Raw genomic sequence first — 26605 nt, forward strand, 5'->3', positions numbered from 1 at the left:
ATCAAACGATGATTAACAAAAAGAAGTCCTTATTCCTGTCTCACGAAATTGCAAATGCAGCCAACAGACCTGCCCAACTCTTCCGCACGGTTGACAGTCTCTGCAATCCATCTTGCAGGAAATCCAGCATCAGACCTTCACAGGAACTGTGCGAGAAATTTGCCCACTTCTTCTCAGACAAAGTCTCCTCCATACGATCTGCCATTGAATTCACAGCCCCAGAAACCCATGCAGAGCCATATAACAGGTGCAAAAATAGCCCACCACCATGGTCTGATTTTAAGGTAATCACTGAAAAAGACATCTTGGATATCCTCTCAAACCTTCGCCAGACTACCTGCGATCTGGACCCTGGCCCCACTAAGTTCATGTTAAAATGCCCTGAACTATTTACACCGGCATTCCACAAAATAGTCAACGGCTCCTTACAAGAAGGGTGGTTTCCCTCTACTCTGAAAGAAGCAATCGTCAGGCCTCTACTCAAGAAACCATCCTTAGACCCAGATGCTCTAAACAGCTACGGACCTGTCTCAAACCTCCCCTTTCTTGGAAAAGTTATTGAAAAGGCTGTCTACCTCCAACTTGAAGCCAGGCTCTCCAGAAACAACATCCTTGACCCTCTTCAATCTGGCTTCAGGAAATATCATAGCTGTGAAACAGCCCTCACCCAGATTTGCAATGATCTGCTCATTCCAAGAGACAAGGGTCAATGTTCCATCCTGATTTTGCTCGACCTCTCAGCGGCTTTTGACACAGTCGATCATGAAATCTTGCTCAACAGGCTACAAGAGTACTGTGGCATAGATGGCATTGTTCTCCGGTGGTTCAACTCCTTCCTGGCTGGCAGAACACAAAGGGTAGCCTTAGGGCCCTTCCTCTCCAACCCTGTACCACTAAAATACGGTGTACCTCAGGGCGCAATATTATCCCCTTTACTGTTCACCATATACATGCTGCCACTTAGAGAAATCATACAAAAACATGACCTGACATATCATTGCTATGCTGATGACACCCAGCTATACTTGTCATTCAAACCTGACGTCACAGACCCTACTCCACAAATAAACGCATGCTTAGCTGAGCTTCAGGAGTGGATGAATAATAATTGGCTAAAACTTAATGCTGACAAAACTGAGGTTCTTATTATCGAGGGCCAGGGCTCAAGAGCAAAGCAGCCCAAGTCTCAACCAACACCGCTAAGGATAGGGAGCTCAGACCTGAACAACTCAGACTGTGTGCGCAGCCTGGGAGTACTGATTGATGGGAAATTAAGCTTCAGGAATCAAATCTCAGCTGTTGTGAAACATTCCTTCTTTCACCTAAGGAATATTGCAAGCATTAAACACCTAATTCCTTCAGAGGATCTTCCAACCCTAGTTCATGCCTTCGTCACATCAAGGTTAGACTACTGCAACGTCCTCTACACAGGCCTGCATAAGAAAGACTTACGCCGCCTGCAATTAGTACAGAATGCCGCCGCAAGGCTGTTAACGAGCCAACCCCGCCATTGCCACATAACACCAACCCTGAGCTCACTCCACTGGCTACCGATAAAATGGAGAATTTTGTTTAAGATTGGCTTACTGACATTCAAATCCTTGCACAATCTGGGCCCTGGATACCTGAAGGACTTGTTGCAACAACATCACACCCCCCACAATCTTAGATCAAAAGGACGTAACACCTTGGTCACCCCCAGAGTCCACCTCAAAACCTTTGGAGACAGAGCCTTTTGTCATGCTGCCCCTACACTTTGGAACTCCCTGCCACACCCAATCAGGACAGCTCCATCCCTGGAAGCATTTAAGTCTAAACTGAAAACCTACCTCTTCAGTCTGGCATTCATGAACATCTGACTATCTCCTCTGTAACACAACCCAGCCTGCAACCCTATATTAATCTGAGACACAGCTATGCGCTTTGAGTCCTATGGGAGAAAAGTGCTTTACAAATGTTATTGTATTGTATTATTATTGTATAATCGGTAATCAGGCAGAGGTCAGCAACAAGAATCAGATAGGCAGAGGTACAATAGCGTAGAGAGAGTAGTCAAGGATAGCCAGAGTCAAAACACAGATACAATATCAAATACAATCCTAACTAAGGTGTGAAATCCTTAGTATCAACACCAGGGCACTGAGCTAAGGTCTGAGCGCTAACACAGCAATGTATTCACGACAGCAGACAAGGAGCAACTGAAGAAAGGCTCCTTATATGCTGGGAGCGCATCTGCAGCGCCACCCAGCTGCCCAGCCAATCCTCAGTGCTCCAGCAGTCAGCTGACTGGAGAGTCAGCTGACCCTCCTACGTAGGAGGTATACCTCCTGCCTCCTTGCGCGCGCGCGTGCGCGTGACCCTTTGCCTCTGTGTAGCAGAGAGGCCAGGCCCGGGGTCCGCACGTGAACGCATGCTAAAGGCTGCCGGCTGCACCACCGGACCCGCCGCCAAGTCGCCAGCCGCGGCGGCGGTGTCCCCACCAGCCCATGCCAGCAGTTCTGCATGTGAGGCGGAACTTGCTGGCTGGGAAGCGGAGACCGCCGCCATGCTGCCCCGCGTGGCGGCGTCTCCGCGGATTCTCACAGAAACCAATTAACTTATCTGCATGTTTTGGGGATATGGGAGGAAACCGGAGTGCCCGGAGGAAACACACACAGACACGGGGAGAACATACAAACTCTGTGCAGATAGTGCCCTGGCTGGGACTCAAACCAGGGACCCAGCTCTTCAAGGCAAGAATACTATCCACTACGCCAAACAATTGTGGAAAATATTTCAGCTGTGATGGTCTTACCTCCGGGATCCAGCGATGCGACCCTCCCCGCTGAAACTCCATCGTGCGCTGACACTTCCAGGTTGGCGCATCCCTTGCACGCTCGCTGCAGGCATGGCATCCTTAGCAACAGGGGCGGGTGTTTGCTTCCTGTCAGAAAGAAGGGATGGATGCAGCTGAGTAAGCGTCAGTCCTATGTTACTAGTAAACGGGTGGTTTCTGTCAGCTGACATGTCTGGTCAGCTGACACATAGGCAGGGCTCTGTTGCTGGTCTGTGATTAGATGTTGTTGTATATGTGGTCGGCCACTGATTGGGGGATGATTGTTATTTAAACCTGCTGTGTGTTCTGACAAATTGCCTGTGTTAGTGTTGGTTTGCTAACTGCTGGGTGTTATCTTGCTACTGTTTGGATTTCCTGGAATTGACCTTGCCTGTTTACTGGACTTCTCTTGCCTGCCACCTGCATTGACCTCAGCTTGTTACTAGACCTCTCTTGATCGTCGCCTGGACTGACCTTTGGAATTACCTTGATCTGAGCTTGCCTAATCCTTATCTGTACTGCGATATATCGGATTTCTGTGTATGACCTTGGACTGTTTCTGGACTATTCTCTGTGGCTCTGCTGAGTTATTTTACTGATCTACAATCAGCATTTATACCTTGTACCATTAAAGACCTGAGTGTAACCGTAGTCAGGCAGGTGTTACTTCCATACCTCCTATTCAAGCGGGGTCGCGCCACATAAAGTGAAGACGGTGGAGATAGATTGGGGCATTGGTGCTGATCTGCAGGTGAATAGCTTGGCAAGCCTCACATCAGCACTGTCCAAATACATAAAAAATAATTGTCACCTATCAATATACATAAAAATAATAAAAATGCCACCTGTCATTTATAATGGAGCAACATATTACGGAACACTATACAAAAATTAGGAGTGACATTTTGGGTTGTACAGCCCTGACAAAAGCAAATCATAAATCCTGGCATATTTTAGTCCTCTTGCGATTATTCATTCTCAACTAAATCATGACAGAAGAGGAGCAGAAGACCTTACATGCAAAATAATAAATAACCAAAATTAAAACATACCTTCATTAACATTTACCAGGGCTCAGCACAAAACTATATTCAAGTTTTATTAATGCTTCTTAATTTCCTCAAAAGTGTTTTGTAACCCAATGAAAACATAAATATTTCATCCCCTTATAAACATGCAATCACTTCTGGTCTTCCTTTTCCTCTCACAAAGCTTTATTGACTCAATGAAAATGTACAACTAATTACTTTTCAGTCCCTTGGGCCACACTATCACAGTTTTAATCTTCAGCATGTCCTGAAATTACATCAGAAAAGGAGGTGTTGTGACTTTTTTGGCTAGTCAAGTAGTCATACTCTAGTGGCAGCGCTAATTTGTCTTTTTTTACACCCTAGTACACATTCATCAAACAATCTTATTTTTTGTACCACAAGATAAATAAAATGCTGCGCTCTGGCATTCTTCAGGGCTGGTTGTGGAAGCCTTTCAAATATGACAGGTCTGGATAACGAGGCTATGTGGATGATGTGATATAAGGAGGCTATAGACACGTTGTGAACTAAGAAACATCCTTGGATACTGAAGCAATGTCACCAATCCCTGGATACCCTTCCCTGGATTCATAAACAGTGGCGTAGCAATAAGGGGTGCAGAGGTAGCGACCGCATCAGGGCCCTTGGGCCAGAGGGACCCTGAAGGGCCCACCCTCAACCACAGTATCAGCTCTCTATTGGTTCTATGCTGGTAATAATCACTTCTATAGGTGCTGTTATTAGTAGTAATCTTTAACAAACTGTTCTCCATCCCCTTCTTGCATCTCTGACACTGTGGTTGTCCTTGGCAGGTTTTGGTGTGCTGTAGCAATTGTTATGTATAGAGTGCTTGGGGGGCTCAATGTAAACCTTGCACTGGGGCCCATAGCTCCTTAGCTACGCCACTGTTCATAAACTATTTGTGCTCTATGAATGCAGTTTTTACCATATGGTCAAAGTGAATTGGAGGAATCATCTATGTAAATCACTGCAAAACAAAAAGTCATAATGAAAAAAAAAATCTCTGGATTGTTACTGTTAATCAGTGCGGGACACTCCTCATTTCAATGGCTACATTTTCTATTTCATAACAGAAATGTAGCTGTCACACTCTGCTCTTCCTTAAAGTGGACCTGAACTCTGGCACAGCACACAATGAAAAGTATTTATTTAACATATAGTTGCTAAAGAAATGCACTTCACCATGTTCTGAGCTTGTTTAGGCAGATCAACCTGTCTAATTCGTTCTTACCAGTATCTGTGAATAGACTGCAGGAGAGCTCTGCCCAGGCAGCTTTCCATTTAGTTAACCCTCCCAGTTCATTTTGCAAAAGTAAAACCTAATTTCAGTTTATTTGTTTATTATTATTAATATTTTTTTTCATAAAGGTTATCATGTTGTGGCAAATCTTTTAGAGCAGAGAGGAGGTTCTGAGTTTAGTTCTACTTTAAATGTGTATTGGTCCAAAAAGATCTCAAACCCATAGATTTTCAGCTTTTAGATGTGGTAAAATGGAATTGCACTGGGTCACATCAAACATCTGAGATGAATGCATTTGACATTAAAGGATACCTCAAGTGACATGTGACATAATGAAATTAGCCTACATTTATATATAACACCAATCCTATTTAGGACTTCCCTGTGATGACTTTTTATTTTGATTACATGGCTTAAAGTGCTGTGAAGGATTAAAAACAGGCATCTTTACATGAAAAAATAAAATCTGCAATGTCATGTTTTAGTATTTAAACGCAAACTTAAACTGGGGATTCCAGGAAGAATCTTTTTAAGATTAGGACTATAGATATGAGTTTTAACACATCAGATTATTTTTAGTTCGGCTTCACTTAAAAACTAATTACAAGCCATAAAACTTGTGTATGATTGTGGAAGCACTCATAACAATAACAATAAAATTTATATAGTGCTTTTCTCCCTGGGGACTCAAAGCGCTGTGACCCTGCATTATGCAGTCTCAAAGGCTAGGGAAAAGAGGAGAGTTTTTGGCCTTTTTTTAAAGCTGTCCAGAGAAGGAGCCTCTCCTACTGATTGTGGAAGTGAGTTCCATAGAGTAGCGGCTGCATAGGAAAAGGCCCGAGCACCAAATGTTAAGTGTATCCTGGCATGATAGCAGGACAGTGATCTGGGGATCTGCGCACTTCATAAGCAAGTGGACAAAAGGCAGATAAGCTTCAGCAGCACCATATATGTTGTATCCTCCAATTTGTAAAGGCGCAGTAATAATGAGTGCTTGCCCTGATTTCTTTGATTAAGCTTACATGGCGGTCCACCTGTTGGAGCTCAGAGCACGCTTCCTAGACATTGCCGGGCCTATAGCATAGGTGTGCAGGGTAAGCCTCTTGCATATTAATGTTTAGGATTAGGTCAAGATACAATTTACTGATATCATACGTTTATTTCCACCTCAGGTTTTCTTTAAGACGCTAGAACTGAAAGCAGTATTTTCAAGATCCGATTGACTTTATTTCTTGTAATTCTGTATAAAATTGCTGCCAAGTGTCAACTACACTTTACTATAGCTGAAAATAGCACTCATAAATCAGTTACACATCAAACTTGCATAAATGTCAAACTATATGTGGGTCTGAGTCATCATTCATTCTTCATGTAACAAATGCTATGTGTTGCTCTGTGACCTAAATTAGCCTTTTATTTTAGGTGTGCAGGTCTTTTTTTCAGATACTTTTCATGACCTTTATTATGAGTAAAAAAATCATTAGAAGCCACTCTGAACACAGAAGCTACATGCGTAGGTTCCAAGGATACATAAGCATAATAAGCCTACAATTAATCATGATAATGTCCTCATTGTACCAGGGACTCTTGCAATACAGTTAAAGAGACTCTGAAGTGAGAATAAATCTCGCTTCAGAGCTCATAGTTAGCAGGGGCATGTGTGCCCCTGCTAAAACGCCGCCATCCCGCGGCTAAATGGGGGTCCCTTACCCCCCCCCCCAAAAAAAATCCCCTCCGTGCAGCCGGGGATCTCTTCCTGATTGAGGCAGGGTTAACCGCCGCAGCCCTGCCCCACGCGCGTCTGTCAGCGCATATCTCCGCCTCTCCCCCGCCCCTCTCAGTCTTCCTTCACTGAGAGGGGCGGGGGAGAGGCGGCGATGCACCGCTGATAGACGCGCTGAGAGGCAGGGCTGCAGCCGTTAGCCCTGCCTCTAGGAGCAGCAAAATCTACGACCAATTTGGTCATTGATTTTGCGGGGGGGGGGGGGGGGTTTGGGGGGGGTGAAGGGACCCCCGTTTTGCCGCGGGATAGCGGCGTTTTAGCAGGGGCACACGTGCCCCTGCTAACTATGAGCTCTGAAGCGAGATTTATTCTCGCTTCAGTGTCTCTTTAATACGTCATAATGGATTTATAGCCTAGTAATTGGGAACAAGCAAATTAGTCAATGTAGTCACAATAGTTACATAGTCAATGACAGAATTCAGAAACAGAGTAGAAACTCAGAACATACATTGGTCATAAGCAATCCAACTGTAACAGGAATCTATGCATATAATGGAGTGGATTCACTATAACAAATCGCGTGCCCTATCAGAGTTAACATGCGTTATCAGGGTTAACGTGCCGTATCAGAGTTAACATGCCTTATCAGAGTTAACGTGCCTTATCAGAGTAGCATAGCGAGCGCTACAAAGTTATGCCTGCTAACTGGCAATGAAGAGAGCGCCACTCGTCATACCATGAGCCCCTGCGGGTTCAATCAATTAACCACTTGAGGACCTAGGGCTTTCTACCCCTTAACCCCCTTGGCGGTAATCCCGAGCTGAGCTCGGGGTATGCCGCCGGAGGTCGCCGCTCAGGCCCTGCTGGGCCGATTTTCAATCTGAAAAAAGCAGCACACGCAGCCGGCACTTTGCCAGCCGCGTGTGCTGCCCGATCGCCGCCGCTCCGCGGCGATCCGCCGCGTGCAGCGGCGAAAGAGGGTCCCCCCAGCCGCCCGAGCCCAGTGCAGCCGGAACAAACAGTTCCGGCCGGCGCTAGGGGCTGGATCGGGCGGCTCTGACGTCAGGACGTCGACTGACGTCCATGACGTCACTCCGCTCGTCGCCATGGCGACGAGGAAAGCGAAACAAGATAGGCCGCTCATTGCGGCCTATCTTGTTACTTTCGATTGCCGGAGGCGATCGAAAGTACGCTTCCGGAGCGCCCTCTAGTGGGCTTTCATGCAGCCAACTTTCAGTTGGCTGCATGAAATAGTTTTTTTTTAATTTAAAAAAAACCCTCCCGCAGCCTCCCTGGCGATTTTAATAGAACGCCAGGGAGGTTAAGGACCGGCCACTTTTTTTCCATTCAGACCACTGCAGCTTTCACGGTTTATTGCTCGCTCATACAACCTACCACCTAAATGAATTTTGGCTCCTTTTCTTGTCACTAATAAAGCTTTCTTTTGGTGCTATTTGATTGCTCCTGCGATTTTTACTTTTTATTATATTCATCAAAAAAGACATGAATTTTGGCAAAAAAATGATTTTTTTAACTTTCTGTGCTGACATTTTTCAAATAAAGTAAAATTTCTGTATACATGCAGCGCGAAAAATGTGGACAAACATGTTTTTGATTAAAAAAAAACCATTCAGTGTATATTTATTGGTTTGGGTAAAAGTTATAGCGTTTACAAACTATGGTGCAAAAAGTGAATTTTCCCATTTTCAAGCATCTCTGACTTTTCTGACCCCCTGTCATGTTTCATGAGGGGCTAGAATTCCAGGATAGTATAAATACCCCCCAAATGACCCCATTTTGGAAAGAAGACATCCCAAAGTATTCACTGAGAGGCATAGTGAGTTCATAGAAGATATTATTTTTTGTCACAAGTAAGCGGAAAATGACACTTTGTGAGAAAAAAAAAAAAAAAAAAAGTTTCCATTTCTTCTAACTTGCGACAAAAAAAAATGAAATCTGCCACGGACTCACCATGCCCCTCTCTGAATACCTTGAAGGGTCTACTTTCCAAAATGGGGTCATTTGTGGGGTGTGTTTACTGTCCTGACATTTTGGGGGGTGCTAAATTGTAAGCACCCCTGTAAAGCCTAAAGGTGCTCATTGGACTTTGGACCCCTTAGCGCAGTTAGGCTGCAAAAAAGTGCCACACATGTGGTATTGCCGTACTCAGGAGAAGTAGTATAATGTGTTTTGGGGTGTATTTTTACACATACCCATGCTGGGTGGGAGAAATATCTCTGTAAATGACAATTTGTTAATTTTTTTTACACACAATTGTTCATTTACAGAGATCTTTCTCCCACTCAGCATGGGTATGTGTAAAAATACACCACAAAACACATTATACTACTTCTCCTGAGTATGGCAATACCACATGTGTGGCACTTTTTTGCACCCTAACTGCGCTAAAGGGCCCAAAGTCCAATGAGTACCTTTAGGATTTCACAGGTCATTTTGAGAAATTTCGTTTCAAGACTACTCCTCACGGTTTAGGGCCCCTAAAATGCCAGGGCAGTATAGGAACCCCACAAATGACCCCATTTTAGAAAGAAGACACCCCAAGGTATTCCGTTAGGAGTATGGTGAGTTCATAGAAGATTTTATTTTTTGTCAAAAGTTAGCGGAAAATGACAATCAATTTCCGCTAACTTGTGACAAAAAATAAAATCTTCTATGAACTCGCCATACTACTAACGGAATACCTTGGGGTGTCTTCTTTCTAAAATGGGGTCATTTGTGGGGTTCCTATACTGCCCTGGCATTTAAGGGGACCTAAACCGTGAGGAGTAGTCTTGAAACGAAATTTCTCAAAATGACCTGTGAAATCCTAAAGGTACTCATTGGACTTTGGGCCCTTTAGCGCAGTTAGGGTGCAAAAAAGTGCCACACATGTGGTATCGCCGTACTCGGGAGAAGTAGTACAATGTGTTTTGGGGTGTATTTTTACACATACCCATGCTGGGTGGGAGAAATATCTCTGTAAATGGACAATTGTGTGTAAAAAAATCAAAAGATTGTCATTTACAGAGGTATTTCTCCCACCCAGCATGGGTATGTGTAAAAATACACCCCAAAACACATTATACTACTTCTCCCGAGTACGGCAATACCACATGTGTGGCACTTTTTTGCACCCTAACTGCGCTAAAGGGCCCAAAGTCCAATGAGTACCTTTAGGATTTCACAGGTCATTTTTGTTTCAAGACTACTCCTCACGGTTTAGGGCCCCTAAAATGCCAGGGCAGTATAGGAACCCCACAAATGACCCCATTTTAGAAAGAAGACACCCCAAGGTATTCCGTTAGGAGTATGGTGAGTTCATAGAAGATTTTATTTTTTGCCACAAGTTAGCGGAAATTGATTTGAATTGTTTTTCTTCACAAAGTGTCATATTCCGCTAACTTGTGACAAAAAATAAAATCTTCTATGAACTCACCATACTCCTAACGGAATACCTTTGGGTGTCTCCTTTCTAGAATGGGGTCATTTGTGGGGTTCCTATACTGCCCTGGCATTTTAGGGGCCCTAAACCGCGAGGAGTAGTCTTGAAACTAAATGTCGCAAAATGACCTGTGAAATCCTAAAGGTACTCATTGGACTTTGGGCCCCTTAGCGCACTTAGGGTGTAAAAAAGTGCCACACATGTGGTACCGCCGTACTCAGGAGAAGTAGTATAATGTGTTTTGTGGTGTATTTTTACACATACCCATGCTGGGTGGTAGAAATATCTCTGTACATGACAATTGTTTGATTTTTTTTACACACAATTGTCCATTTACAGAGAGATTTCTCCCACCCAGCATGGGTATGTGTAAAAATACACCCCAAAACACATTATACTACTTCTCCTGAGTACGGCGATACCACATGTGTGACACTTTTTTTTGCAGCCTAGGTGCGCTAAGGGGCCCAACGTCCTATTCACAGGTCATTTTGAGGCATTTGTTTTCTAGACTACTCCTCACGGTTTAGGGCCCCTAAAATGCCAGGGCAGTATAGGAACCCCACAAGTGACCCCATTTTAGAAAGAAGACACCCCAAGGTATTCCATTAGGTGTATGGCGAGGTCATCGAAGATTTTATTTTTAGTCACAAGTTAGTGAAAAATGACACTTTGTGAAAAAAACCCAATAAAAATCAATTTCCGCTAACTTTTGACAAAAAATAAAATCTTCTATGAACTCGTCATACACCTAACAGAATACCTTGGGGTGTCTTTTTTCTAAAATGGGGTCACTTGTGGGGTTCCTATACCGCCCTGGCATTTTACGGGCCCAAAACCGTGAGTAGTCTGGAAACCAAATGTCTCAAAATGACTGTTCAGGGGTATAAGCATCTGCAAATTTTGATGACAGGTGGTCTATGAGGGGCCGAATTTTGTGGAACCGGTCATAAGCAGGGTGGCCTTTTAGATGACAGGTTGTATTGGGCCTGATCTGATGGATAGGAGTGCTAGGGGGGTGACAGGAGGTGATTGATGGGTGTCTCAGGGGGTGATTAGAGGTGAAAATAGATGCACTCAATGCACTGGGGAGGTGATCGGAAGGGGGTCTGAGGGGGATCTGAGGGTTTGGCCGAGTGATCAGGAGCCCACACGGGGCAAATTAGGGCCTGATCTGATGGGTAGGTGTGCTAGGGGGTGACAGGTAGTGACAGGAGGTGATTGATGGGTGTCTCAAGGTGTGATTAGTGGGGGGAATAGATGCAAGTAATGCAATGGCGAGGTGATCAGGGCTGGGGTCTGAGGGTGTGGGCGGGTGATTGGGTGCCCTAGGGGCAGATGGGGGTCTAATCTAATGGGTAGAAGTGACAGGGGGTGATTGATGGGTAATTAGTGGGTGTTTAGAGGAGAGAACAGATGCAATGCACTTGGGAGGTGATCTGACTGCGGGTCTGCAGGCGATCGGATGGTGTGGGTGGGTGATCAGATTGCCCGCAAGGGGCAGGTTAGGGGCTGATTGATGGGTGGCAGTGACAGGGGGTGATTGATGGGTGATAGGTGATTGGCAGGTGATTGACAGGTGATCAGTGGGTTATTACAGGGAAGAACAGATGTAATTAATGCACTGGCAAATTGATAAGGGGGGGTCAGAGGGCAATCTGAGCGTGTTGGCGGGTGATTGGTTGCCCGCAAGGGGCAGATTAGGGTCTGATCTGATAGGTAAAAGTGACAGGTGGTGATAGGGGGTGATTGATGGGTAATTAGTGGGTGTTTAGAGGAGAGAATAGATGTAAACAATGGATTTGGGAGGTGATCTGATGTCGGATCTGCGGGCGATCTATTGGTGTGGGTGGGTGATCAAATTGCCCGCAAGGGGCAGGTTAGGGGCTGATTGATGGGTGGCAGTGACAGGGGGTGACAGGGGGTGATTGATGGGTGATAGGTGATTGGCAGGTGATTGACAGGTGATCAGTGGATTATTACAGGGAAGACCAGATGTAATTAATGCACTGGCGAATTAATAAGGGGGGGAGGGGGGGTCTGAGGGCAATCTGAGCGTGTGGGCGGGTGATTGGGTGCCCGCAAGGGGCAGATTAGGGTCTGATCTGATAGGTAACAGTGACAGGTGGTGATAGGGGGTGATCGATGGGTAATTAGTGGGTGTTTAGAGGAGAGAATAGATGTAAACAATGGATTTGGGAGGTGATCTGATGTCGGATCTGCGGGCGATCTATTGGTGTGGGTGGGTGAGGTGTGGGTGGGTGATCAGATTGCCCGCAAGGGGCAGGTTAGGGGCTGATTGATGGGTGGCAGTGACAGGGGGTGACAGGGGGTGATTGATGGGTGATAAGTGATTGGCAGGTGATTGACAGGTGATCAGTGGGTTATTACAGGGAAGAACAGATGTAATTAATGCACTGGCGAATTGATAAGGGGGGGTCAGAGGGCAATCTCAGCGTGTTGGCGGGTGATTGGGTGCCCGCAAGGGGCAGATTAGGGTCTGATCTGATAGGTAAAAGTGACAGGTGGTGATAGGGGGTGATTGATGGGTGATTGATGGGTAATTAGTGGGTGTTTAGAGGAGAGAATAGATGTAAACAATGGATTTGGGAGGTGATCTGATGTCGGATCTGCGGGCGATCTATTGGTGTGGGTGGGTGATCAGATTGCCCGCAAGGGGCAGGTTAGGGGCTGATTGTTGGGTGGCAGTGACAGGGGGTGATTGATGGGTGATTGATGGGTGATTGATGGGTGATTGACAGGTTATCAAGGGGGATAGATGCATACAGTACACAGGGGGGGGGGGGGGGGGGGGTCTGGGGGGGGGGGTCCTGGGGAGAATCTGAGGGGTGGGGGGGTGATCAGGAGGGGGCAGGGGGCAGGGGGGGAGATAAAAAAAAATAGCGTTGATAGATAGTGACAGGGAGTGATTGATGGGTTATTAGGGGGGTGATTGGGTGCAAACAGGGGTCTGGGGGGTGGGCAGGGGGGGGTCTGAGGGGTGCTGTGGGCGATCAGTGGGCGGGGGGGGCAGATCAGTGTGTTTGGGTGCAGACTAGGGTGGCTGCAGCCTGCCCTGGTGGTCCCTCCGACACTGGGACCACCAGGGCATAAGGCAGCCTGTATAATACACTTTGTATACATTACAAAGTGTATTATACACTTTGTAGCGGCGATCGCGGGGTTAACATCCCGCCGGCGCTTCCGTATGGCCGGCGGGATGTTACGGCGGGTGGGCGGAGCCAGTTGCCGGGGGAAGCGCGCGTCATCAATGACGCGATCGCTCCCCCGGCATAGGAAAAGGACGCAACGCCCTAAGGCGTATTGCGGTCCTTAAGGCATCCACTTTGCCGCCGCCCATGGGCTGTGGGCGGTCGGCAAGTGGTTAAAGGACATTATCCTCGTGGTTTGGCCCCATAGGCTGCCTGTCAAGTTTCCTGTCAAGTGACAGGCACCCTATTGGGCCAATCAAAGTTCAGGGATAATGTCCTTTACATTGTTAGGACTCGCAGGGGCTCAGGGCAGAACGAGTGGAGCTCTCGTCATTGCCAATTAGCAGCAGGTATACGCTTGTAGTGGTCGCAATGCTACTCTGATAAGGCATGTCAACTCTGATAAGGCATGTCTGATAAGGCACGCTATTTGTTATAGTGAATCAACCCCACTGTTCTAATTCTTGATGGAGATTTGAGATAACTGCTGAAGTCTAGTAAATAATCATTATACAAAAAGACAGGTCTTTGTGTAATTGTCAACATAATGCTATTATTAAATGTAATGGGGGTGCTGGCAATACACTGATCCCAAATTACTTTTCCCTCCGAGTTGCTCGAATGGGGAAAAGCATTTAACGGCGGCTGGAATTTCAGTGGCGGCAGGGTGAGAAATCAATTGTCTCACTCTGCGCCCAACTGACCGGGCAACAGGTCCATACCTACTCCCCAGAGGATTTGGTGTAGATGCAGAGCTTCTGTTTGGGTTCAAGGTGCGTTTGCAGTTTCTGGGGGGCCTCAGCGCACCTCTGATTGTAGGCCATTCGGAGGCGGCCTGGTGATGCGCTGATCCACCTTTTGCGCAATTTTAAATTTTCGATTTTACTTGGTAGTGCACCCAGGCTATGCATATGCATAGGTTAGGATTTAGTTAGTGTTAGGTCCCCTGCCATAGGGGGATGACTTCTCCGCAGTGGGAGGGACGAGTACTTAACAAGTTGCATGCAAGCTGTTACAGGAAACCAACATCCTCCAGTGGCAGACAGGTTATGTGTATACTAGGTGTGTATTTTATCCCACAAGTGGGGCTTGCACTCTCTTGCAGGTAGGCACTTATCTGTTTTTAAGTAGCGCTGTTCATTTATTTGCTATGTACTAATTTAATTCATTTTTGGTCAGCTGCTCCCATTTAGCAGCCTTGCTTTTGGTGTATATGCAGAGCTTCTGTTTGGGTTCAAGGTGCGTTTGCAGTTTCTGGAGGGGCTCAGCGCACCTCTGATTGTAGGCCATTCGGAGGCGGCATGGTGATGCGCTGATCCACCTTTTGCGCAATTCCCAGAGGATTTGCCAACCCTAGTTCAAACATCATTATATGGTCTACTGCAATGCCGGTACACAGATCTATCAAATAGGGACCCACACCACCTGCAGTTACTAGAGAATGCTAATGCCAGGCTGTTAACTTAACAAAGCTGCCAATGCCACATAGCGATTCTTTTTTTCATTCCACTGATTATCCATAAAATGGAGAATAGATAGATCCTCTTTCAGAGTGTCAAACTAACATTCAAATTATTATGCAATATAGGTCCTGGCTATCTAAAGGATTTGTTGCACCTACTGCACCAATCACATTTCCGAAAACCTCAACTCATCAGGATCTAATAACTTGATTGCCACTTCTGTCCACCTCAAAATATTTGAAACCAGAGCCTTCTGTTATAGTGCTACCCTTTGGAACTCCTACTACACTCACTCACTCACTCACTCACTCACTCACTCACTCACTCACTCACTAAGGACATCTACCTCATCGGAGGTGTTTAACGCTGAATTTACACTGGTATTTAAAAACATTTAGCTGTTTCCTCCATAACATATTCTACTACTGCAGTAAATACTGGTACTCCTGTGGGAGTACAGCACTTTACAAATGTTATTATTGTTGACCTGTTTGTTCCAGCAGTGGCATTGAAGGGGTTAATATTAACCAGTGGAGGTCCGTACTCTGTGGCACTTTTCCTGTGCATGATGTGTCATCTGATGGATAATGCTATTGATATTGATGCAAGACTACATCCAGCACTAAATCAGCAAGTACACTGCTAGAAAAATGTTTATGGATAACATCTCACTGCTGGGTTGGACCATCATTTATATACATGAAACAGCATGACAAAACTAATATTTCAGACAGGGAGATGCAGATTGCATTCTGCAGTGTAAGCATATCGTCTGCTTAACAAATTTAAGGTTTCCCAGTACTGACATTGACTGTAGCTCTACAGCATTCTCAAACATCCAACAATGAATCAAGCCTCGGTCTTGTACCGTCCATGCAAATAAGCCTATCAATCACAACATAAGGTTTTAAAAGTTTCTAATTACTGCAGATACGTAGCTCCCAGCTATACACAAAACTTTCATTGAAACACAGTAGATTGCAGTGGTGACCTCTGTATTTTTTTACCTCTAACTAGGACTCATCTAAAGTCTTGCTATGAATATTCAGTCATTGAATACCAAGATCATAGTGATAACAGCACTTTTCTGCATTATTTCACTATTGCTTTCAAACTTTGTTAGACTCTTGTGGAAGAAGCAGCTTAAAGGACAACCCCAGTGAAAAATGTAAGCAGTTATAAACTGACAGAACCGACAGGTTTTGGAATAGCCCATCTCCTCATGGGGGATTTTCAGGATTCTCTTTGTTTTCAAAAGTATTTCCTGAATGGCAGTTGATAAGTCTAACTGCCAAAATTGTGTGAGTAGGGAGGCTGGCGGGCAGCTTTCTATGGTAGTTAGAATGCTTTCGAAAACCATGATAACCCTGAGAATGCCCAATGAGGAGATTGGCTAGTCTAAAACCTGTCCGTTCTGCCAGATTTTCACTGCTTACTTTTTTCGCTGGAGTGCTCCTTTAAAGGATACCGCCAACAGTATGACCAACAGTGCATGTTTTGCGGAAATCCACAGAGGTAGTTAATCAACATTGCTGAGGGCCTTATTACTTCATCTGTGAATATGTGCAGTTTCCTGCAAAACATGTACTGTTAGTAGGCTTTGAGGTGAGGGTTATTATTATTTGTATTTATAAAGCGCCAACATATTACGCAGCACTGGACAATAAATAGGGATACATACATTGTAACAAGGGGTGACAGACAGAGAGGTAGCAAACAGTTATACAACATAACACAAGGTTATACATGCAATCAGGGTATAAAATGCGTTTTACAGAGACCCGGCAAAACAAGTCCGAGTTCGTCCATAAGAAGGGTGTCATTGCTGGGGTAGTATAATTAAGAAGAACACACTAAGGGAGGAGGGAGGCCCTGCCAAAGGCTTTCAATCTAAAGGGTGGGGGAAGGACACATAAGATAGGACTGTGGAAAAGATGGTTGATAGAGAGTTAGAGTGTGGTAGATGTGGGGTAGGCCATTTTAAAGAAATGTGTTTTGAGGGCTTGCTTGAAGGTGTTGAAGGAAGGATCGAGTCTGAGGGGGAGTAGAAGGGAGTTCTATAGGGTGGGGGCAGCTCTTGAGAAGTATTGTAAGCGTGCATGGGAATGAGAAATGCGTGGGGAGGTCAGGCGGAGATCATTGGAGGACCGCAGGGGGCGGGGAGGTATATATCTGTTAACGAGCTCAGAAAAGTAGGCTGGGCAGGTCTTGTTCACAGATTTGTAGGTAAGGCGCAGAACCTTAAAACTGATCCTGAAGCAGATAGGGAGCCAGTATAGGGCTTCACAGAGGGGAGAAGTGTAAACAGAGCGGTGGAAAAGATGATGGGATAAGTCTAGCTGCTGCATTCATGACTGATTGAAGGAGTGCAATACGTTTTAAGGGGAGGCCAGATAGTAGGGCATTGCAATAGTCAAGGCGGGAGATGAGGGCATGGATGAAAAGCTTGGTAGTGTCCAAGGTCAGAAAGGGGTGGATTTTGGAGATGTTGCGAAGGTGGCAGTTGCACGTTCTGGTAACATTTTGGATGTGTGGGCTAAAGGAGAGGGCAGAGTCTAGGGTGACGCCCAGGTAGCGGGCCTGGGAGGTAGGGCGGATGGTAGAGCTGTTGATAGTGACGCGAATATCTGGGAGTGGTGGTGCAGAGCGAGGCGGGGAAATTATGAGCTCAGTTTTATCCAGCTTAAGCTTCAGGAACCTAGCTGACATCCAGGAGGATATGGTTGAGAGGCAGGAGGAGACCTTGTCCATGGTGGAGGGGGAGAGATCGGGGGTGTGGAGATAGATTTTGGTATAATCGGCATATAGGTGGTATTTAAAGCCCAGGGAGCAGATGACTTTGCCGATAGAGGAGATGTAGGAGTAGGGGGCCCAGAACAGAGCCCTGGAGGACTCCAACCGAGAGTGGTGTGGGAGGATTGGGAATTAGGGGCATAAAAACAGCCCCCATGATCCCCACCATCGCGAAAGGTCTGGGAACTGGGGTGGCCTGGTAGCAGGAGCTGGAGGAGCTGAAGTGCAGCATATATTGCATTTGCAACTAATCAAGAATCGGATCACATTGCATCACAAGCAGTGGAAAGGGAATACCACCATTTGCATAAAAAAGCCAGTGCCTTTGCAATCAGTAAGTTTCATGCACTCTGAAAATCACATTGAAGAGCATGCTGTGGAAAGGGGCCTTAAGAGGGGATAGAGTGCCTCACTGAATGCAGGGCCGGATTTCTGGAAAGACCTGGGCCTTGGGCACCTGCAGCTCAAGGGGGTGGCTGAATATAAGAGGGAGTGGCTGAACATAGGAGGGGGGTGGCTGAACAGGGAAAACAAGGATATGAATTGAAAAGGGAGACTGGAAATGGGGTGCTGCTGCCCATGAGAGCTGTACATGAAAGAGTACACGCCATGGGGGGCGCTGCACATGGAGAGGAAGCAACAAGAAAGTTGGCCTAGGGATGCTAAAAGTATAAATCCGGCCTTGACTCAATGCTCAGTTCACTACAAGTTATTGCCTCATCCCACTATTTTTCCAGACACCAATGTGGGATGACATGTCATAGACCCAGGAGGTAAAATTGTTACTAAGTGGCTTAGTGTGTCAGAATCTGTCTGCAACTGAAAGTCATGTTTGGGTGAACTGACTGACCCTTAAATACAGAATGCATGCAAATATTTCCCTAAGAGATGGGGAGCACTATATTCCCATACTAGCCTTCTTTGCAGCTTGTGTGATACGAAATTGCAGAAACATATACTAGTTGTTGGGAAATAAAATGTCCTTTTTTTTCTTTTTCTTTTTTTACAGAAATGGAAGTAGAGCTGAAACTTTCTCCTTGTTCTATGACAGTGATCTGGAATATATAAAAGAAAAGAAGTGATGTCTGCACACAGGAAGCACACACGTAGATTGTCACTATCCCTATTCCCATGTTGTCCCTGGCTGTGTTCCAAAGCAATGTCAAAAGGTAAGAAAGCCCTAGTTGAAATCTATGTAGTGTGACGTCTCAGAATATGGTGTCATCCTGTAAAATGGCAGCAGGTAGCACAGGTCACATCTGTACCCGTCTTGTGTAATTCCTAAAATGGCTCATCTACCGATTTTCCTAAAATTATAGCAAGCTTGTCAGCGGTAATTACATTTGTGATGAAGGAAGATATTCCGTTTGCTTGCCAATGCTCTGGCAGAGGGCCTACTCTCATCTCATTGCTAATCTTCCACCCTCTCTGCCTGCCCTCACTCTCATGCCCTTCACGGCTGGAGTGGGCTATTAGACATGGAGATTATGCAGCTTTGGTAGCCCTGCTTCTTTCATGCTTATAATACCCCCTGATTTCTCACGGCGAGAGCTGGAGACTTGATTACACCAAGCTCTTCACAGACATGTAGATCTAGTTAGGGAGATTGCTCGCTTTGATGACTTGATTGATACTTTCAGCTATTTCCTCTCTGGCAGAATTAACCCCTTTCAGAACAAGCTTGGGCCAGAACATTCGGCGGGATGTTTAACAAGCTGCTGTTTACCTGTTTCTTGCTTCAGCCCTGAATGCAAATCGTGAGAAACATAAGACCAGGTCAACTAGAATGATACAGACAGTCCCAATCATGAAAGAACAGAGTATGATATACATAGCAATTACTGTATATATACAGTATAACATTTTAAAGAAGGACTTTGAACATTCAATGATAGGTGACAAATGGCAATATACTTATTGTTTAAAGGGAGATTTTACTTCTGCAAACTCTGTGCATTTGGTATAGTGTCATAATGTGTGTGAACTGCAATGGAGACTGGATATAGATGTTAATTCAAAGGCAGAAGTAAGCACAAGAAAAAAAAGCAGGAAGAGCAGGATCATCCACCAGGCGGCCTAGGCAGGTATGTGGGGCCTAGAGGGTGTCAAGGGGCCCACCTTCCACCTTCTATGACCTCTCTCCAAATCGGAGGAGGACGGCGTGGGACATTACTGCTACATGGGGCAGATAGAAGCCCCAGGTAAGTGGCGGTTTTTATCCTCAGGTTCCCCCCACAGAGCCCCTTTAAGTTTATGTTTGGTTAATATTGGTTTATTATATTCTGGTTCATGTCTTGTAAAACCCCAAAAAACAAAGGGCTGCTGTGGCCCATAAATGGCAAATAAGTGTGTAGGTGTCTTTAATTATAGTATAAGTCAGAGGTGTCTTAACCCATAGACAGTTCAGGTGGTGGCTTGGAGCGCAATGATGGGGAAATGCACAGTAATTTGCTGTCAGTCCAGGGAAAAGATTCCTGTCCTGAAAGACTGTTGTATGGGTTTGGAGAGAAATAGGCTTCTGCTCTCTTTGCAATTGTTCTAATGCATAGGGCCAGCCACTGATAAAGAATCAATCAGAGTTCAGATTTATAGACTCTTCCTAAGCAGAAGGTCTGGTTTATAGCTGTCCTCAACCTCTCCAAGCCCTCCAAAGGTGTTTCAAAACACAGAACTGATTAGAAAAAAAAACATTTTTCGGTTCTGAATTACTGACAACTAAGTGTACGGAAATAAAAAGTTTTCTGTTTTCACAATTGTTCTAATGACTCATCTGCTCAGCCACTGATAAGGATTCATACAAATATTTGTAGACGTAGATTTGTAGACACTAGACGGTCCCTATTCAGTGTACAGTGCCCTACACTCAAATTGCTGTACTGTAGTGATGCTGCTGGAAGGAGTCTGCAGAGCCGACAAACAAACAGGAAGCATTTTGTTTCAAGCTGAAGCAGACAGTGTTCTGCTCTGTTAGAATGTCAGGCACTGTGATTGCCATGACAAGCTACCCAGCAGTAAGATCCTCTCCTCTTTCAGGGACACACAGGTTGCACTTCTCACTGAATTCACAAGGACAGTGTTTGAAGTGTGAAATGGGCACAGTGGGAGATGCAGGTTTTGTTTGTCTTTCACTATGAGTGAGTGAATAGGAGGGCATAAGCATCTAACAACAAAGTACACTACCCTCTGAGCACACTACAGGGGAGCCAGTAGCATTTGGAACTATTTTTATTGTGTATGTATGTAGCACTGACATGTTCAGCACTTTACAGATTACTGTCCTCAGAAGAGCTCCCAATCTAATGCTACCATAGTCATAGTGCAATGTCTCACCATATTATTATAATGATGAATCTATATAGCACTGACATCTTCTGCAGCACTTTACAGAGTACATAGTCATGTCACTGACTGTCCTCAGAGGAACTCACAATCTAATCCCTACCATAATTATAATCTAATATTTTTTTTTAATATTAGATTATTTTGGGGTAAACCAGTTGACTTATGTGTATGTACATATGAAAACAGGTACCCAAGAGATTGAAAAACACAGCCTGGGGTATTCTGGAAAGCCTTTTTTGTTCTGCTCTTACCGCTGCTGCCTAGGAGATCGGGATTCGTTGAAAAGGGCGCCTGAGCTGCCTGTATGAAAAGGGCTCCTCCATAGACATCAATGTTATTTCTGCAAATATCAGCTACAAGGTGGTGAAAAAGGGCGCCCGAGTTTTGATATAGGCTACAAGCGGGCACCCCTTTGTAGCCCACATTTTATTTGGCTACTTTCGGCTATAGTAGAGCACCCCTTTGTAGCCCATATTTTTTTCGGCTACAAGGTTTTCGGCTACAGTTGGGCACCCCTTTGTAGCCCATATTTTTTTGGGCTACAAGGTTTACGGCTACAGCAGGGTGGCCCTTTGTAGCCAATATTTTTTTCCGGCTACAAGGTTTTCGACTACAGTAGGGCACCCCTTTGTAGCCCATATTTTGTATTCGGCTACAAGCTTTTCGGCTACAAGGTTTTTGATTCTGCTACAAAAGGGAACCCTTTTATAGCCGAGATTTTTGATTTGGGGGTGCAGGGGGGGGGGGGGGGGTTAGGATTAGGCATCACAAGCGGGGGAGGGGAGGATTTGGGTTAGGCACCACTAGGGGTGTTTAGGGTTAGGCACCACCAGGGGGGATATAGGGTTAGGTACCACCTGGGGAGTCTTAGGGTAAGCACCACCTGTTGAGTCTTAGGGTTAGGCACCACCAGGGGAGTCTTAGGGTTAGGCACCACCAGGGGAGTCTTATGGTTAGGCACCACCAGGGGAGTCTTAGGGTTAGGCACCACCTGGGGGGTCTTAGGGTTAAGCACCACCTGGGGAGTCTTAGGGTTAGGCACCACCTTGAGGGTTTTAGGATTAGGCACCACATAGGGGGTCTTAGGGTTAGGCACCACCTGGGGGGTTAGGGGAGGGTTCTGTGTGAGAGTAGGGAGTAGAGTGGGGCCGAACCTCCGATTTTAGGTATGCGAACCGGGTTCGCGAACTTCCGAGTAAGGTTCGGTTCGCGTAAAAGTTCGCGAACCGCAATAAACTTCAATGGGGATGCGAACTTTGAAAAAAAAAATTATGCTGGCCACAAAAGTGATGGAAAAGATGTTTCAAGGGGTCTAACTCCTGGATCCCCAGGTGGAGGAATGGGATACATGCCAAAAGTCCCCGGGAAAAATCTGGATTTGACGCAAAGCAGCGTTTTAAGGGCAGAAATCACAATGAATGCTTAAAGGGATACTGTAGGGGGGTCGGGGGAAAATGAGCTGAACTTACCCGGGGCTTCTAATGGTCCCCCGCAGACATCCTGTGTTGGCGCAGCCACTCACCGATGCTCCGGCCCCGCCTCCAGTTCACTTCTGGAATTTCTGACTTTAAAGTCAGAAAACCACTGCGCCTGCGTTGCCGTGTCCTCGCTCCCGCTGCTGTCACCAGGAGTGTACTGCGCAGACACAGACCATACTGGGCCTGCGCTGTGCGCTCTTGATGACATCAGCGGGATTGAGGACACGGCAACGCAGGCGCAGTGGTTTTCTGACTTTAAAGTCAGAAATTCCAGAAGTGAACTGGAGGCGGGGCCGGAGCATCGGTGAGTGGCTGCACCAACACAGGATGTCTGCGGGGGACCATTAGAAGCCCCGGGTAAGTTCAACTCATTTTCCCCTGACCCCCCTACAGTATCCCTTTAATGACAGGCCTAAAGTGCTTTAAAACATCTTGCTTGTGTATACATCAATCAGGTAGTGTAATTAAGGTACTGCTTCACACTGACACACCAAACTCACCGTGTAACGCACCACAAACAGCTGTTTGTGTAGTGACGGCCGTGCTGGACTGGTGCGCACCATGGCGAGAGTGCAGGTTTTGATGGCTTTACAGCCCATATGGTCGCCTGGCTGATGTAGCTGAATGACAGAACAGTGACTGTCCAGCTGATCAAATTTGGTCTGACCACAATGAGGCAACGACCTTATTATCGTGGGTGTGCCCCCCGAGACACTCATCTAGGCGCCGGTCATTGCTTCATTGTGATACACAAGCCCCTTCACCACGGCAAGGTAATGATCACGAAGGGGAATGGGCGCATGTACATGCCTTTTCTTTTGTTGTTGCAGCTGCCCGCAGTGCAGCCAGAAAAATTAGGCAGTCATGTACACGCACCAGAAAAATTATTACAGCGGCCGCTGCTAGCAGCGGCCTAAAAAATTCGGCAATCCGCCAGGAGTCCCGGACCCTGTTGGTGGTGGCAGAGAAGGTAGTCAAGCGGCCTGCAGGCAGACATGCTGTGTGGAGGGACTGGGAGCGACTTAGTCTTCTTGGGGCAGGCCAGGCAGCCAGTCACACGGCGTGCAGGCAGAGATGCTGTGTGTGCGGGGACTGTCTTAGTCTTGGGGCGGGCAGCAGCCCTCCGGGATCCATGCCTCATTCATTTTGATAAAGGTGAGGTACTTAACAGTTTTGTGACTTAGGCGACTTCTCTTCTCAGTGACAATGCCTCCAGCTGCGCTGAAGGTCCTTTCTGACAGGACGCTTGCGGCAGGGCAGGAGAGAAGTTGGATGGCAAATTGGGACAGCTCTGGCCACAGGTCAAGCCTGCGCACCCAGTAGTTCAAGGGTTCCTCATCGCTGTTCACAGCAGTGTCTACATCCACACTTAAGGCCAGGTAGTCGGCTACCTGCCGTTCCAGGCATTGGTGGAGGGTGGATCCGGAAGGGCTACGGCGAGGCGTTGGACTAAAGAACGTCCGCATGTCCGACATCACCATGAGATCGCTGGAGCGTCCTGTCTTTGACTGCGTGGACACGGGAGGAGGATTAGTGGCAGTGGTACCTTACTGGCGTTGTGCTGTCCCATCACCCTTAAAGGCATTGTAAAGCATAGTTGACAGCTTGTTCTGCATGTGCTGCATCCTTTCCACCTTCAGGTAAGTTGGTAACAGGTCCGCCACTTTGTGCCTGTACCGAGGGTCTAGTAGTGTGGCCACCCAGTACAGCTCATTCCCCTTGAGGTTTTTTATACGGGGGTCCCTCAACAGGCAGGACAGCATAAAAGACGACATCTGCACAAAGTCGGATGCAGATGTACCATCCATCTCCTCTTGCTCTTCCTCAGTGATGTCACGTAAGTCAACCTCCTCCCCCCAGCCGCGAACAATACCACGGGAAGGTTGAGCAGCACAAGCCCCCTGCGACGCCTGCTGCGGTTGTTCTCCTGCCGAAGTCCCCTCCTCCTCCTCCCCCAAAGAAACACCTTGCTCATCATCCTCTGAGTCTGACTCGTCTTCTGCACACGACTTCTCTTCTTCCTCCTCCTCCCCCCTCTGTGCTGCCGCAGGTGTTGAGGAAACAGCTGGGTCTGATGAAAATTGGTCCCATGCCTGTTCCTGCCGTAACTGTTCCTGGTCACGCTCATTCGCAGCTTCATCCGCCACTCTACGCACAGCACGCTCCAAGAAGTAAGCGTAGGGAATCAAGTCGCTGATGGTGCGACTTGATCACTGCGGCTCACCAGGTTGGTCACCTCCTCAAATGGCCGCATGAGCCTGCATGCATTTCTCATCAGTGTCCAGTTGTCGGGCCAGAACATCCCCATCTTCCCAGACTGTTTCATTCTACTGTAGTTGTAGAGGTACTGGGTGATGGCTTTCTTCTGTTCTAGCAGGCGGGAGAACATGAGCAGGGTCGAATTCCAGCGAGTCGGGCTATCGCAAATCAGGTGTCTCACCGGCAAGTTGTTTTTCCGCTGAATTTCCGCAAAGCGTGCCATGGCTGTGTAAGACCGCCTCAAATGCCCACAGAACTTCCTGGCCTGCTTCAGGACATCCGCTAAGCCAGGGTACTTTGACACAAATCTTTGAACAACTAGATTCATGACATGTGCCATGCAGGGTATGTGTGTCAGCTTCCCCATATGCAAAGCGGCAAGCAGATTGCTGCCGTTGTCGCACACCACGTTGCCTATCTCCAGGTGGTGCGGGGTCAGCCACTCATCCACCTGTTTCTTAAGAGCAGCCAGGAGAGCTGCTCCAGTGTGACTCTCCGCTTTGAGGCAAGACATGTCTAAGATGGCGTGACACCGTCGTACCTGGCATGCAGCATAGGCCCTGTGGAGCTGGGGCTGTGTAGCTGGAGAGGAGAACTGCCACTCAGCCAAGGAGGAGGAGGACAGCGAAGAGCATGTAGCAGGAGGAGAGGAGGTGGCAGGAGGCCTGCCTGCAAGCCGTGGAGGTGTCACAATTTGGTCCGCTGCGCCCTGCTTGCCATCGTTCACCAGGTTGACCCAATGGACTGTGTACGTAATGTAGCGGCCCTGCCCGTGCTTGGCAGACCAGGCATCCGTGGTCAGGTGTACCCTTGACCCAACGCTCTTCGCAAGAGATGACACCACTTGCCTCTCAACTTCACGGTGCAGTTGGGGTATGGCCTTTCTAGAAAAATAAGTGCGGCCTGACATCTTCCACTGCGGTGTCCCGATGGCCACAAATTTATGGAAGGCCTCAGAGTCCACCAGCCGGTATGGTAACAGCTGGCGAGCTAACAGTTCCGCCACGCCAGCTGTCAGACGCCGGGCAAGGGGGTGACTGGCCGAAATTGGCTTCTTCCGCTCAAACATTTCCTTCACGGACACCTGACTGCTGCTGTGGGCAGAGGAGCAGGAAGCGCTCAAGGGCAGAGGCGGAGTGGAGGAGGGTGCCTGTGAAGGTGCAAGGGAGAAAGCGGCAGAAGCAGATGATGCACCTGAAGGAGGAAAGAGGAGAAGGAGGGTGACTTTTCTTTTGTGTGCTGCTGCTGCTTTTGCTCAGGTGGCCATCCCATTGCTGTTTGTGCCTTTTCTCAAGGTGCCTTCGTAAGGTACTTGTCCCTACGTGAGTGTTGGCCTTTCCACGGCTCAATTTTTGTTGGCAGAATGAACAGATGGCTTTGCTCCGATCTGAGGCACACACATTAAAAAATTTCCACACCGCTGAGCCACCCTGGGATGTGGGCACTATGGGGACCTCAGCAGCTGATGCTGAAGGGAAAATTGGCTGGCTGTACATAGGTGGCGATACATGGTGCTGGACACTGCCACCAGCTGTTTCTGACGAAGAGCTGCCCCAGCTTCTTTCAGCAACTTCTCTCCTCCTACTACTCTCTGACTCCCCCTCTGAACTGTCCCCCTCTTCATCTCCTCTATTGGGAACATACAGAGGATCCGTATCATTGTCATCATCGTAATCATCCTGCCCAGCTTTGCTTGCCTCAGAAAAATCCAAACATGCACCATTTGTAAGTCCTTCATCCTCCTTACACGTTACATCCATAGTGTTGCCGCGTAACTCAGACATAT

General features: G+C 46.9%; 1 long non-coding RNA gene across 2 annotated transcripts in view; it reads left to right on the forward strand.

Annotated features, from left to right (window-relative positions):
- LOC137561157 (uncharacterized) overlaps window positions 1–26605 on the forward strand; it is a 317944-nt gene that overhangs the window by 133161 nt on the left and 158178 nt on the right. For both annotated transcript variants that reach the window (XR_011029894.1, XR_011029893.1), the window contains exon 3: window positions 18750–18909. This is a non-coding gene — a long non-coding RNA (uncharacterized lncRNA). The remainder of the gene's footprint in view (window positions 1–18749; window positions 18910–26605) is intronic.

The sequence above is a fragment of the Hyperolius riggenbachi genome, chromosome 3 (genome assembly GCF_040937935.1).
Source record: "Hyperolius riggenbachi isolate aHypRig1 chromosome 3, aHypRig1.pri, whole genome shotgun sequence".
In the NCBI taxonomy this organism is placed as follows: Eukaryota; Metazoa; Chordata; class Amphibia; order Anura; family Hyperoliidae; genus Hyperolius; species Hyperolius riggenbachi.